General features: G+C 36.4%; 1 long non-coding RNA gene across 1 annotated transcript; it reads left to right on the top strand.

The window, feature by feature from the left end:
• Positions 1-2,630: 2,630 nt before the first annotated feature.
• On the top strand, positions 2,631-3,413 carry LOC120418734 (uncharacterized). The gene is made up of 2 exons (XR_005605614.2): positions 2,631-2,931; positions 3,004-3,413. It is a non-coding gene; the product is annotated as an uncharacterized LOC120418734 (long non-coding RNA).
• Positions 3,414-16,319: the final 12,906 nt, after the last annotated feature.

Consider the following 16,319-nt stretch of genomic DNA (forward strand, 5'->3'; position numbering starts at 1 on the left):
CACAATTTTAAGTCATTTCTGTAGGGGGTATATCAAAAATGTTTAAAATCAAGTTTGAAATTTCCGGTTTTCAATGAAAGCATTCGCTTTGAGACATCATTTTAGCGCAAAATTAATTATTTTGTCAAAATTGGTCAAAATTTTCCCATAGTTTCAGAGGAATTTGGTAAAACACTTTAATACCAAAATAATACCAAAATGTGGTGTTCGACCATTGAAAAATTCTGCAATTTTACAATATCAAAACAATACCTTAAATTGGTATGATACCACATTTTGCTCTTGCATAATCCTTAAGACAAATTTTTAAGGGTCCAGGAATACCAAAATTTGGTATTGATACCAGAGAAAGGTATTATTACGCATTTCCCTTGTTATTTACCCATGCTCGGGGTTAGGATATCGAGATGATTTTAGAACTTTGCAGAACCAAACTTGATCAAATCTGTAATTTTGGCGATCAAAAACATCGTTCCAACTTTATTTTTCGCGTGTAAAAAAAATCGCCAAAAATTCCGCAGAGGCAGTCGTTTTAAAAAAGGTGGAACGATGTTTTCGGTAGCAGAAATTACAGATTTGTTCAAATCAAGTTCTACTAAATTTTAGGATCATCTAGACATTCTTACAAATCGCTGGAAACAAGAATCGTCCCGATTGGTTGAGTAACGCCCGAGAACCAGAGAGTTGAAGTTACCGTTCCACCTTACAATGTTTACGCACATGTTTCTCTATTCTGTTCAAACCAGTTCAAACGATCGATAAAGTTTCTCCCAAAGGCTAAATATCGACATTTTCACTCTTTTTCACAGCGATACCAGTGACACGTTTTTGCTCCCGATTGCTGGTCGCTTCCTATCCCATTCAGAAACGTTGTCCCCTTGCCCGTAAAGCCTATCGTCGCCCGAAACGGCCTCTTTGGTTCCGAGAATCATTAAACCATTTTCTGGTTCTCTCTGGACTTTTTTTTTCTGCCTTCTCTTGCCCCGTCACATAGTTGTCACCATCTGTCAGCCACAGTCACCGACCAGAGTTGGACGTCCCTTCTACTAATAGACCAAACGCCTCTCCCCCTTTAAGTCCACCACCCCCAAACGCCGTGGGAGTCCTGGCTGTTCACCACCACCAGCGTGGTGGCGAATCAAAAGCCGACAAACTGCCATTTGATTATAGCAACGATGACAAAGCACTAAAAATCGAGTTTATTTTTGGAAAAGTAAAATCTTTTTTAGAATGACTAAATTAAGTGAATTCATTTTCGGTCGAAATTTGATCCACAAAAATCATTTTTAAATTTAATATATTTTATTAAATATAATAAATTAAAAAAATATATCAACAGAAAAAAATTTCTTGAAATAATCTTATTTGGGCCCACCGTCCAGAGCATAAAAATGCGCTCATTTCGAGGAGCGGAAAATTAAACGTGCCCTGTGCTCTGATTGATTACATTTGGACCAAGTCGACGACGCCATGCTGGCAAAAAAAAAGTGAATGGTCGGATGAGACGAGGCTTCGAGGAAATCAAACAAATTATCGCCGTTGAATAACGATGGCGAAAGTTGATTGTAGTGTGGCTGTGCGTTTGTGTGGATGACATGATTGGGCTTTTTGTGGGAACCATTTTAACTGCATAATGAATGGATCGTTGAATTATGGATTCATTGTCACCGGAAACACTAAGGTTGCCAAAACATACCATATGAATATCATTAATCATCAGCAGCAGTATATATTGTACAAAAGCTTTCTTTTGTTGAGCTTAAGTTTTAACGCTTATTAGAAATGTATGTTTTTACGAATTTTCAATCAATGTTGATTAAAAGATAAAATTTCTGGGTACAGACACATCATAAAAAGAGTAAAATCTCAAATTTTCGAACATTGAAATTTTTACACCCCTTTTCACAGAAATCAATCTAGTTAAATATTTTGAAATCAGATCTCTGTTTCCGTTGAATCAATTCACAACGAAAACTCTCCAACCTTAAACACTCACCATGGATCCCCGGTAAACTCTTCAAATTATTTGGCAACCACTTGGGGGCCGTGGCAGTACAAAACGCTCCGCCGGATAGCTTCCGCCAGAACTTTATCATCTCGAGCTCACCTTAGAGAGTATATACAGCGGTAATCAAGAGCGCTTGTTCATTTAAGCACTTCAAAATAATTACCCTCGGCACGGGAGCTTCGTTAAACATTCAACGGTCGGTACGGGGTAAACAGTTTCAGTTGCTCAATGCTGGTGGCTTTCATTCTAGAAGCCACCTTCAAATAGAACGTAATGACTTTCATTCACATTTGCTCATTGTCTGCCCCATTTAGCAAAGAGAAACTGGCAGGAATGAGGTTTAACTGAAAACTCTTCAGATTTTATTTTAAGTTTATGAATCTTTTTTTTGTAAATTCGGAGGGTGTTAAATTGGAAAGATTCATTATTAGGGTGGGCCATTTTTTTCGAAAGTGCTCGGATCCGGCTGAAATAAAGTCCATCTTGTAGAGGGTACCCATAGGGGCTCTCATACCAAATTTGAGCTCATTTGGTTGAAAACTGGCTTGTCGCTCGGGGGTTAAAGTTTACATGGAAATTACTATGGAAAACGCGAGCTTTAACTTCAAACGCTCCTACAGGCTAAGCGACAAACTATAGTCCACACTTACACTAGGTAGCCGTGTCGGGGGTGGTCCAAGGAACATTTTTCTCTAAGGGTTCATGGTCATCCGTTCAACCCTGAGCTTGCGCAAAGCCGAAACATCCGGCGACGCCGGAATCCTTCGAAATCTCAGTTTTAACGGTCAACGCATGCTACGAAACTATGACAGAAGCATTGTTTGAATGAATGAAAAACGCGACGCCGAACGTCAACAAACTAAAATGGAAGCAACAGTGAGGGGTTGCGCTCTCCCAACAAGGTGTTTTTACTTGAAAATATGGTAATAAAATTTAATAAGCAATTTGAAAATAAAATTCAGCGGATCGGATCAAAAAGCTAATGATGAGTCCAGTTTCAGATCAAGTGGAAGGGCTGCGAGGATTCCGGAAACTCCTAGGAACCGGAGGAAAATCTCAACTGCCAGAATCTTCTGGAGAAAATTGCGCGCGAGGAAGGCGGGAGAGAACACGTGGAGGTAGTTACGTTTGGACTTTATGGAGGGAAGCAGTTGGTCGGCGCACAGGGTCAGCGGAATAGACGGTTTGAGGTTCGCCTGACAGGGCCAGCGGCATCGTTGGCGGATTTTCTCCGGAAGAGCCAACGGGAAGGACAGAACAGGGATGAATTAGCCTTTATGAAGCGGTTATCTTCAGCTTACCTGAATACTATTCCTATTTGTGAGAAACATACTAAAGAATATAGTTTTTTTTTTAATTTATTTTGTAGACCAATAAAAGTTATTTTATTCTTTTTATGAATATCTTCAACATTGCACAGTGGTCGGAAACGCAAATTTAGCAGGAATAATTTATTTCCGCTTCAGGGATGCATTTTCGAGCTTCGGTGTCTAAGAAGCATTTGTTAAAAATGAAATTCTACATCTTTTGGTCAAAACGATATTAGGGTGGTACAACAATTTCTAATATTTTCAAAAACTATCTTCGCTTCTAGATGAGATAGAGGTATACTTTCTTCAACAGTATTGTAGTACTAGCCATTTCAAACAACTTTGTCGAAGACACCAAATCTCTATCTCTTAATCTGATCATTCTACAGCATTTTATATGAAAAGCAGTAGGGTGGCCCATCTAAAAAGTGTTTTTATTGCGTATCTTTTTTGTATTATTTTTGGCAATTTTGGTGTCTTCGGGACATATTTAGAGCATAAAAATACGCGTCTTTTTAAATGTCAACGAAGTCGCTAGGTCATTTTGATAAAAAGTTACAGCGTTTTTAAAGTTTTTAATAGGCCTTTTTCAAATGTTTGTATCTTTTCGAGGGGGACACAAAAAAATACGCTCCGCGGTGCATCTGAAAGCTCAAAACTTCTTCTTTAATATGAATATAACATCTCAAAAGGGTTTTTTTTAAACTCAAGTTACAGCGATTTAAAAATGGTCATTTTATGAGATTTTGTACCGTGCTCTATGAGAAAATTTACATGAATATCGCATTAATCAGTATCAAAACTGCTCACAGTGAGCTCAAATGCAGGTAAAATTGATTTGTGGACAAACGTGGTTTTTATGGCAACTAGGGTGGTCTTAGATGACCTAGGGTGGTTCATATTCGTTCACTCTTATAAAATATGTTTGTTTTAAATTCGCATAGAAATAAAATTAAAAAAAAAAACATTTGAAATTTAAATACATAACCTGTTTCAAATAGTAAAGCAGCTGAGGATATGATATCTGATTAGGGTGGCTCAAATTAATTAGAAAATAAAAAGATTAAAGATTTTATTCGTTAGAAAATGTATTTTAACATATTATTAATTCTCTACGTTTTCGTAAATCGACTTTTATTTGTGTTTTTTTTTAATATGATCAAACTTTCCATGCATTTACTGTGTTTAAGGGTGCAATTTTGCATCATTAGTTGTTCCATACAAAGCTTCATACAATTTTGCCCATACAAAATAGGAATGTGAATATTCGTAAACATGATACATTTTCTTATCGATTTAGCGTCTTAAAAAAGTGGTAGGTTATGATTTGAACCCTTAAAAATAGTTTCAAGGAAAAATGCACACTTTAGAAATTGATATTAGAAGTTGATTGAAGTTGGTTTCCGAAAACTCTTATTTTATTTCTGATTTTTTTTATATTTGTTGGGAAACATCTTTTAGGCTAGTGTTCAGGTTTTGTTGTAAAACCTGGTACTAATTTTTTTTATTAAATGCACCGAAAATAATGAATTTGCATTTTTAGGTAAAAAGATATAAATTGGAAAAGGATCCTCGTATTGGCATACAAATTATACAAAATGACTCCTTTTGTCAAAGAAAATGCATGGAAAGTTTTATCCTATTAAAAAATACAAATAAAAGTCGATTTAAGTAAACGTAGAGAAATAATAAAATCTTTAATCTTTTTATTTTCTAATTAATTTGAGCCACCCTAATCAGATATCATATCCTCAGCTGCTTTACTATTTAAAAGAGGTTATGTATTTAAATTTCAAATGTTTTTTTTTAATTTTCTTTCTATGCGAATTTAAAACAAACATATTTTATAAGAGTGAACGAATATGAACCACCCTAGGTCATCTAAGACCACCCTAGTTGCCATAAAAACCACGTTTGTCCACAAATCAATTTTACCTGCATTTGAGCTCACTGAGAGCAGTTTTGATACTGATTAATGCGATATTCATGTAAATTTTCTCATAGAGCACGGTACAAAATCTCATAAAATGACCATTTTTAAATCGCTGTAACTTGAGTTTAAAAAAAAACCTTTTGAGATGTTATATTCATATTAAAGAAGAAGTTTTGAGCTTTCAGATGCACCGCGGAGCGTATTTTTTTGTGTCCCCCTCGAAAAGATACAAACATTTGAAAAAGGCCTATTAAAAACTTTAAAAACGCTGTAACTTTTTACCAAAATAACCTAGCGACTTCGTTGACATTTCAAAAGACGCGTATTTTTATGCTCTAAATATGTCCCGAAGACACCAAAATTGCCAAAAATAATACAAAAAAGATACGCAATAAAAACACTTTTTAGATGGGCCACCCTACTGCTTTTCATATAAAATGCTGTAGAATGATCAGATTAAGAGATAGAGATTTGGTGTCTTCGACAAAGTTGTTTGAAATGGCTAGTACTACAATACTGTTGAAGAAAGTATACCTCTATCTCATCTAGAAGCGAAGATAGTTTTTGAAAATATTAGAAATTGTTGAACCACCCTAATATCGTTTTGACCAAAAGATGTAGAATTTCATTTTTAACAAATGCTTCTTAGACACCGAAGCTCGAAAATGCATCCCTGAAGCGGAAATAAATTATTCCTGCTAAATTTGCGTTTCCGACCACTGTGCAATGTTGAAGATATTCATAAAAAGAATAAAATAACTTTTATTGGTCTACAAAATAAATTAAAAAAAAAACTATATTCTTTAGTATGTTTCTCACATACATTGTATTACTTGAACTTCTACTAAACGCTTTTTTGGGTGCTTTGTTGCAGATGATACGGCTCTTGTAGCTTAGGAGCACGTTCTGAACGATCCTGGACTGAAACAGTTCCACCTCATCGACTCCCTTCCAGTGAACCAGGAACAGCCGTTCGCCGTCCTCTTCGGTCACTCCTTCCAACTTCTCCGCCACGTGTCCTTTTCGATTCCGTTTTTGGCCTTTGTGCTTTAAACCGGAACCACCGGAGCTGGGGCTATGTCCTCCAGCGTCAAACTTTTTGACGCTCTTGGCAGACTCTACAGTTTCGGTGGTGCTTTCTCAACATCTTCTCCGGCCCGATTCATGTTTGAGTAAGAGTCCTTGTAAGAGTCCGTCGAAGATCGCTTGCCGTGGCTGCTGGCCCACTTTTCGCCTTCCTCGCGCGCATTTTTTTCCAGAAGATCCTGCCAGTTGAGATTTTCCTCCGGTTCCCAGGAGTTTCCGGAATCCTCGCAGCCCTTCCACTTGATCTGAAACTGGACTCATCAGAGCTTAGCTTTTTGATCCGATCCGCTGAATTTTATTTTCAAATTGCTTATTAAATTTTATTACCATATTTTCAAGTAAAAACACCTTGTTGGGAGAGCGCAACCCCTCACTTATTGCTTCCATTTTAGTTTGTTGACGTTCGGCGTCGCGTTTTTCATTCATTCAAACAATGCTTCTGTCATAGTTTCGTAGCATGCGTTGACGTTAAAACTGAGATTCCGAAGGATTCCGGCGTCGCCGGATGTTTCGGCTTTGCGCAAGCTCAGGGTTGAACGGATGACCATGAACCCTTAGAGAAAAATGTTCCTTGGACCACCCCCGACACGGCTACCTAGTGTAAGTGTGGACTATAGTTTGTCGCTTAGCCTGTAGGAGCGTTTGAAGTTAAAGCTCGCGTTTTCCATAGTAATTTCCATGTAAACTTTAACCCCCGAGCGACAAGCCAGTTTTCAACCAAATGAGCTCAAATTTGGTATGAGAGTCCCTATGGGTACCCTCTACAAGATGGACTTTATTTCAGCCGGATCCGAGCACTTTCGAAAAAAATGACCCACCCTATTCTTTATAGTTAAATCGTGATATATTGGAAACGATTGGTTCAACTTTCAATGTTGAAATTTTAAACATTTGTGAAATTGTCTGCAAATTATTTCAAAATTCTAAAGCAAGAGAAACTTCTTGACATTTTATAATGTTGGGATAGATTTTAAAATTTCGAAATTATTTTTTTAGAAAATGCGGAAAAAGTTACAAACGTATCATTTTTCAACATAAAAATAGATTCTAGAATATTACAAGTAGAAAAATGACGGATCATTATGGCACTGAGAAAAACAAATATTTTGCAAAATTAAAACATGAAAAATTGTATGAAATTTTTCTATTTTTAGAAAACTGTTTTGGTAGCATCTCTTTTAAAAAAATATATTTCAGATTGGAAAAAATATTATTTTTTATACAAATATCACCCGGATTGCCTATGAGGCTTTCTAGGCCCAATAAAAAAATATATATAATTTGACTAAAAATGTCGATTTCCTCGTCACAGTGTCCCGAAGCAAACATAAACTGAGCTCGAGCTGTAGCTGACCTTGAGAAACATATTAGCTGTCATCGGGCGATAGGGCTTCAAAAACCAGCATGACACATGATCCAAAAAAAATTGCTATACAGAGATATCAAACAACCCAACTCAAACGTGCGTCCCTCCAACACCAAATACACGGAAAAAAAACAATTCTAGAAATCGTGAATTAAATTCACGAATGCGAGAACCACGAAGGAATATATTCACGTTTATAGTGCAAATGCAAATACTCATGAATAAATTCTTTCGTGGTTCTCACATTCGTGAACTTAATTCACGATTTCGTTTTTTTTTCTGTGTAAGTGCTAAGAAATGCAAAAAATGCCTAACGGCAAGAAAAAGAGGCGGTCCTCACTAGCAGGATCGGTACACATTCGCTTGTGTGCTGATGGACTCAAAATTCTGCTACCTGGCAGAAAGGATTACAACTACGTTCGGGATTTCCTGAACAACACAAAGATTGAATACTACAGCCATGACGATCCAGGTAAACGCCCCATGAAACAGGTCCTCCGAGGCCTGTACGACATGGATGTGAGTGTGCTGAAAGAAGAGCTTAAAACTCTTAAGTTGAACGTGATCGAAGTCTTTAAGATGACGAGACACAACAAGGACATCACGTATCGTGATCAACTGTACCTGGTTCATCTCGAGAAAGGATCGACAACGCCGTCTGAGCTGAAAGCAGTTCGGACAATTTTCAACATCATCGTGACTTGGGAACGTTATCGTCCAGTGCACCGTGACGTAACGCAATGTTCGAACTGCTTGCAGTTTGGACATGGTGGAAGGAACTGTTTCATCAAGAGTCGTTGTGCAACCTGCGGAGGTGAGCACAAAACTCAAAATTGCAACACAATCCACGAGAACATCGAATGCATCAATTGCTGAGTTTGTAAAAATTCGGCAGCAAGCGACGACGAGACAACAACCAAATCGTCGCAAAACACCACCAGCATTCACGGATGTGGATTTTCCTGCTTTGGCGTCACCAGAAGGGGGGATCTGTTCGAGTGGTTCCAAATCTGCAGCCATTGCCGTTGAATCAGCGGCAAAAAGTTGCAGAGAATACAACACCTCCTGGCTTCAGTCAGCAACCGAGGGAAAACCAACCAACATCAACGGATGAAGGAGGTAGTGACCTGTTTTCACCACAGAAACTTCTGAACATTTTCATCGAGATGACAACAACACTGCGTGGGTGCAAAACTCGCCAGGAAGAAGTAAGAACGCTTGGAGGATTTATCTTAAAATATAGTTCGAAGTTTACTCGTTCTAATGATTTTGAATAATTCAAAGAATTTTTATTTAAGTTTTAAGTTAGGATTAGTTGTTGAAGTATTTTTTTATCTTTTTAACTCAAATGTATTCAATTCAATGCAAAAATGTAAAACAATTTGAAGTAAATAAATGAATGCGAACAGATAGTTATAAAACGAAAAATAAAATAAAGATGAAGAGCATTAAGCCATACCACTTCGCATGTATAAGAAATGTAATTATTATAAGGAATTCAAAAAGACATATTTAATTTAAAAAAATCAACGACCCAATTTCTGTGGCACACACAGGTGTGAATTTGTTAGTAAATTCACGACAAAAAAATATTATAACTTAAAGACGGTGCACTTTATTAAAAAAAAAATCAGTTCATTCATACGACCCCTTTCATTTTTGATCATGCGATAAAAGACATGTTTTTCAATAATTTGCAGCCTGCAACGGTGATGAGAAAGAAATTTTATGTCAAAGAGACTTTTATGTAAAATTAGACGCCCAATTTGATGGCGTACTCAAATTTCCGAAAAAAATATATATATTTCGTATAAAAACACAAAAAGGGTTATAAAAACACTGCCATTTTCCGTTACTCAATTGTACAAATTTTTGGAACATGTCATTTCAGGGGCAATTTAATGTACTTTTTGTATCTGCATTAGCCCATAAGGATAATTTTTCACTTAGAACAACATTTTTTTTTTCATTTTAGAGCAGACAATTACAAAAATTTGAAATATAACCATAAGGGGTTTGCTTGTAACCATCACGAGTTAACGCAATTTTACGAAAAAAAAAGTTCGTAAAATCGCGATCACCGTTTCAGGCTGCAAATGATTGCGAAACATGTCTATTATCGCATGTTCTAAAATGAAAGGGGTCGTACCGCCCCTCCGTCACGAGATATCGAAAAACAGACCTCGGATTCGTGATCAGGGACAAAAGTTTCACGCAAATCAAAGAGGGTCGGCAATTTTTCCCGATTTCGTGTGAGTTGGTAGAGAATTACCTATTTGAAAATGATTTTAAATTTTGTTCGGACATATTTTTCAAGCATCGCATATTACCTTGGTTCATATAATATTCATATAACTTTTTTTTCTATCTCAAGGTGCTCTTTCAGTTTCCTAAGACATAAAAAAATCAAAAATAAAAAGACGAATTTTTGGAATTAACTTTAAGTAATGCTTTTTTTGCTTGTAAAACACAGATTCCAATGTTTAAGACCAAGGATTTTACTTCAGAAATTTAATAGAAACGGGTTATTTAACATGAACACACCACTCGAAATCGACTTTTTCTGATCATGCTAAAATTTGGCGGAGCACCGATCAGAAAATTCTTCAAGAGTTACAGGTTTTCGAGTATTTGCGTATCGTTTTTGTATGGACAGCTGCCAAAATTGACACAAAATGGCTTCTTTGGTATATTTTGTAAAATTCCCATAAAATTTGAGCCGAATAAAAAAATACAAAGGAATAAAAATGGACGAAATCGGCTGATTTCGTAGAGAATTGCTTAATTTAAAACAAGTCTTAATGGTTAATCAATATTAAAAAAATAAATTGAAATCCTATCGATGTTACCCCAAGTTTGAGTTCTAGTAAAATTATTTCAATTGTTTTCAAATAACCCTTATCCATGAGCCGAAACGTTTTTTACAATCCAAATATTTGGAAATTTGGAAATTCCCGTTTTACTGTTTCCTCGATTGTTTACATAATTATTAAAACATTATTTACAAGTATTACAAACGATGCAAAGAACAAAGGCAGTAGTAGTTATAAAACATTTTTCTCCGACCAACTTGATGATTTCGTCTTCAAATAAAGAGCAATTCTCTACAAAACCGGCCGATTTCGACCATTTTTATTTTTTGTATTTTTTGATTTGGCTCAAACTTTGTGGGGGCCTTCCCTATGACCAAAGAAGCCATTTTGCATCATTAGTTTGTCCATATAAATTTCCATACAAATTTGGCAGCTGTTCATACAAAAATGGTACGTATATATTCGAAAATCTGTAACTTTTGAAGGAATTTTTTGATCAATTTGGTGTCTTCGGCAAAGTTGTAGGTATTGTTAAGGACTATTTAGAAAAAAATAGGTACACGGAAAAAAAAATTTCCCGATTTTTTTATTAACTTTTTTTTCACAAAAACTCAAATTCCCAAAATACGTATTTTTTGATTTTCGAGATTTTTTGATATGTTTTAGGGGACTAAAATCCGCAACTTTTGAGCTATAGAGAAACATGGTCAAAAAATCTGCCGCCGAGTTATGATTTTTTGAAAAACTGGTGATTTTTGGAAAAAATCGAAATTTCATACATAAAATTTTTTTGACCTCATTTTTTTATGCAAAATTAAATTTGCAATCGAAAAACACTTTACAGATTTTTTGATAAAGGGCTCCGTTTTCAAGATATAGCCACCGAAAGTTTGATTTTAGCTAAATATTTGCAGTTTTTCAATTTTTAAAAATAGTGACCATAAGTGACCATTTCTAAAAATATTTTTTTTGAAAAGTTCAGAAAATTTGCTATAAAATTGTCTAAGAGACATTGAAGATTGGACCTCTGGTTGCTGAGATACAGCGGCTTAAAGAAAAAGAAACACGAAAATTGAAGTTTTCTAAGTCTCACCCAAACAGCCCACCATTTTCTAATGACGATATCTCAGCAATTAATGGTCCGATTTTCAATGTTAATAAATGAAACATTCGTGAAATTTTCCGATCTTTTCGAAAAAAATATTTTGAAAAAAATTAAATCAATGCTAGCATTTTTAATGGGCATAATATTCAAAGTTTGGCCCTTTTAAAATGTTAGTCTTGATTTAATTTTTTTCAAGATATTTTTTTCGAAAAGATCGGAAAATTTCACGAATGTTTCATGTATGAACATTGAAAATCGGACCATTAATTGCTGAGATATCGTCATTAGAAAATGGTGGGCTGTTTGGGTGAGACTTAGAAAACTTCAATTTTCGTGTTTCTTTTTCTTTAAGCCGCTGTATCTCAGCAACCAGAGGTCCAATCTTCAATGTCTCTTAGACAATTTTATAGCAAATTTTCTGAACTTTTCAAAAAAAATATGTTTAGAAATGGTCACTCATGGTCACTATTTTTAAAAATTGAAAAACTGCAAATATTTAGCTAAAATCAAACTTTCGGTGGCTATATCTTGAAAACGGAGCCCTTTATCAAAAAATCTGTAAAGTGTTTTTCGATTGCAAATTTAATTTTGCATAAAAAAATGAGGTCAAAAAAATTTTATGTATGAAATTTCGATTTTTTCCAAAAATCACCAGTTTTTCAAAAAATCATAACTCGGCGGCAGATTTTTTGACCATGTTTCTCTATAGCTCAAAAGTTGCGGATTTTAGTCCCCTAAAACATATCAAAAAATCTCGAAAATCAAAAAATACGTATTTTGGGAATTTGAGTTTTTGTGAAAAAAAAAGTTAATAAAAAAATCGGGAAATTTTTTTTTCCGTGTACCTATTTTTTTCTAAATAGTCCTTAACAATACCTACAACTTTGCTGAAGACACCAAATTGATCAAAAAATTCCTTCAAAAGTTACAGATTTTCGAATATATACGTACCATTTTTGTATGAACAGCTGCCAAATTTGTATGGAAATTTATATGGACAAACTAATGATGCAAAATGGCTTCTTTGGTCATAGGGAAGGCCCCCACAAAGTTTGAGCCAAATCAAAAAATACAAATAAAATCCATTTCCGGTTTTGGTAGAGAATTGCTCTAAATCCAAATCAAACTAAAGTTCGTTATAATGCCACAATATCTGCAAATATTAATTATTCCAGCAGACTCTCCCAAAAGTCGTTAATCATAATTTCTGTGTCTTTCCTGCCATTTCCTCTTCCAGTTGTATCCGCCCGAATGGGAATAAGTGATGTGTTCATAAATGAACCGCAGAGTCCAACACAACGCCGCAGAGGGAATCATTCTTGTTCCGGGTTCTTCATCGGATATGATTCTCGGTCGGAAAGTTTATTTTCTTCAAGCTACTTACCAAAAAGTTGTGTTGTGTTGGTTTCTTGGTTTTTGGGTCTGTGAGGAGCGTGGGTGTATGTTTTGCAAACCTTTGCAGAAGTTTCTCTGCACCTCATGAAAACATAGTTAAAGTTCAGAGCGTATGGGAGTAAAATCTGAGCTTGATTTGCACTTAAAATATCTACAAGAAATTAAAATCTCATCTTAACTAGCCAGCAGAAAACCTTGTAGATTGACAGTGTAAAATTAATCTCAAAGGCTCTGAACATTAGCATATACTCAATTATTCATTCCGGCTTCGGATGAGTTAACGATTTCCGTCGAAATGGATCCCCAGTGACCTTGAACCTGCCATCGCGACCTGCGCCGAAACCGCTCAAACAGTGACTATCGATTTTGTTCCCGCAGATGAACCTACCTTACGGCTATTACAATCCTACTAACATCAGCCGTTCCGGCGGGGACAGGTGACTGTCGATCAGAGGTCTGTGGGGGCTGTGTCCTATGATAAAACGCCAACTTCCCAGAAATGGCCGTGTTTGGAGGGTGGGTGTGGGCGGAAAAAAGGTACAAAAAACAGGCATTACAATAATACGATAAAAGCTTTTCGCTTTGCCATCTGCGAACTTTGCTTATCTGGGAAGTTTTTAAAAGCATTTTGCGAATGTGAGTGCGGTGCGGATGCTTTTAAGTGTTTTCATGTTTTAGGTTAGCCTAAACCATGTGCGGTGCTGGATTGATGAAGGAGTGATACGATTTAAATCAGGGGTGCTCAAAGTTTTTGGAAGCCGGGCCAAATTTTAAGCTCAAAATAGCTTGCGGGCCGTACAACGTACAACGTACAAAGAGATTATTTAAAAAATTAAATTACATTATTTTTATTTAAAATATACTAAAAAAGTATTAAGTATTTGGAAATTTCTGTTATTTTTTGAACATTTTCATTATTTAAAAAAATATCAATCAAAAATTTACAGTTTTCCATCAGATTTGTTGATTTTATTGTTTATGGTATTTAAAAAACTTGTATTGAGTTGAAATTCATAGAAATTTTGAAGTTTGTTTTAAATTTCAAATTGGTGACATGAAATATGAACAATTTATGTAACGGCGTAATTTTATCTTTAGTGTAACTAATGAAAAATCGTTGCAAAATTATTTTCCCACAATTAGGCCGATGCTAATATTTAAAAAAGTTTTTGTCTCTCCACTCTAGCCATGATTGAGTGAAGGCAGAAAAATAAAAATATGAAATTACAAGCCAGAATATCCACATGTCAATAAAAAAATAGAAAATGTATTATACACCCAGCACAGTTGATTACCAATAATTATTTTCTAAAAATGAGGATTCGACAAAAAAAGCATTTCAACGTAAAAACACTTCATCGAAAATTCTATAATTCAAATTAGTTTTGAATAAACCCAAACATGCTCAAAATTGTTCTTAAATTTTCATTGAAATTTTGAAGTTTTTTTTTTAATATTATTTGTCTCTTATTTTTCGAGCCGATTTTGAAGGGTGGGGGAGGGTTGGACAGAAAAAGCTTTGTAAAATTTTGGAACGGCCTTATTTCTCCAATTTCAACATTTTGTCTGCCTGAATCAGATGGTAATCAATCAGATTCGTTATCAAACCGTAATGAATTTGAATCCCGAATAAAAAGATTTTTGAACAAAATATTTGTGTCGTAAAATGGGGATCAAAATATGGATAAATCATTTGGTTTATACCAGCAAAAAATAGAATAAAAAAGTTTTAAATAAAATTTCATTTGAAAAATTATAACTCACTACAAATGGTCAACGGGCCATTTTACATGATCATTCAAAATGGGTCCGCGGGCCACAAAAAATCACCTCGCGGGCCACGTTTGGCCCGCGGGCCATACTTTGGATTCTAGAAGAATATCAATTTTAATAAAACGAAAAATATACATGCCAAACTGACAAACAAAAACGACGTTGACTTTATAACTGTCGGCCACTATTGTTAGTACCAACCACTAGTGCCTTCCTTTTATCTACAAGGACTTCTTCGTCCTGGGATCCTAAGTGGTTTCGAACCGCGGTCCGATTGATCCGCACGGGCGGGAAAACTGACAAACAACCTATTTATTAATGACAAAATAAGTTTCTGATATGAAAATTATTTTTTTCGAAAGTGGTGATTTGGAATAACAGAGGAAATGGAAATTTACATGATTGTCCTGTAATGTGTTGTAACCTGTGTGACTCGTCGCGTATTTGTGTAAATGTTATGCTAAAAGATGTTCGTGTTAGTAGACGGAAAGCTACCTGGACGTCTCCCAGATCTGCCAGTCCCACGCAGTGCGTTGTTGCCGCTAGCCACCACCCGATTTCGTCGTGGAAAACATCGGGTGGCGAAAGAGTGCGAAAAGAGAGGAAAGTTGACGGGTCTCGGATCAGGAGGGTTCAGGACGAAGTGACCAGAATTGCGCCATCATTAAGTCCGGTGTTGTACGACGAAGAGGCTATGGTCAATCGCAGCCGAAACCAGGCCAGTGTCCCGGAGTTGGATCAGCGACCGCAGTGTATTGACCGCGTCAGGAAGTGCCCGGAACCGTGGTATGTTCCGCGGAGAGCAGATAGTCCCCCACAACAACTCTCCTAGTGAACCCTGATCCCGACCGCCATCGCTCTAACGCCATCTTCAAATCCCTCTTGCCCTAGGACCTCTCGGGTTTACCCCAATTTTCCCCCGTGAAACCCCGTTGGTTTCTGCTCTGCCGCATCGTTACACGCTGAGGAAGGACACGGACGGCTGGCGAAAGGTCCGAGAAGCAGGAGCAGAAGTCGAAGGGACCCGTCCGACGACCGAGAAGCCACTCCGAACGGTCATCCGGACGGAAAAACAACGGCCGCAGTGCAGATCGGGGCCCCGCAGAAGAAGGAAGAAGGAAGAGGAAGATCGCGTGAGGTAGGATCTAGGAAGTAAGGAAGTGGGAAGGGAGACGTGCTAGTGAGGAGGAAGGAAGTGCCCAATAAACTGTCGTCGAACTGCGTGAAATAAAGGTAGTTTTTCCTTAGTTTATCGCGACTGTTTTAAGACTCTTTTTAGGATTAAATTACAAACAATGTATTTTATGGGTTTTCTTGATCCAATTGTGTTTAAGTATAAATAAAATCTATTACAATGAAATCACAATAGTAAGTTTTTACAATGGTGCTGTTTGTTCATTCAATCGTACCAACAATCACGCCAAAGTGACTCAAAGTAGGGGAAAATGTTTTCCTACCAAGCAAACCAGGAATAAACTTATTTCCACGAAAAAACGCAAACAATCACGAGGGGAGATCCTCCCCGTTGGT

This window comes from Culex pipiens, chromosome 1 (genome assembly GCF_016801865.2).
Source record: "Culex pipiens pallens isolate TS chromosome 1, TS_CPP_V2, whole genome shotgun sequence".
NCBI lineage: Eukaryota > Metazoa > Arthropoda > Insecta > Diptera > Culicidae > Culex > Culex pipiens.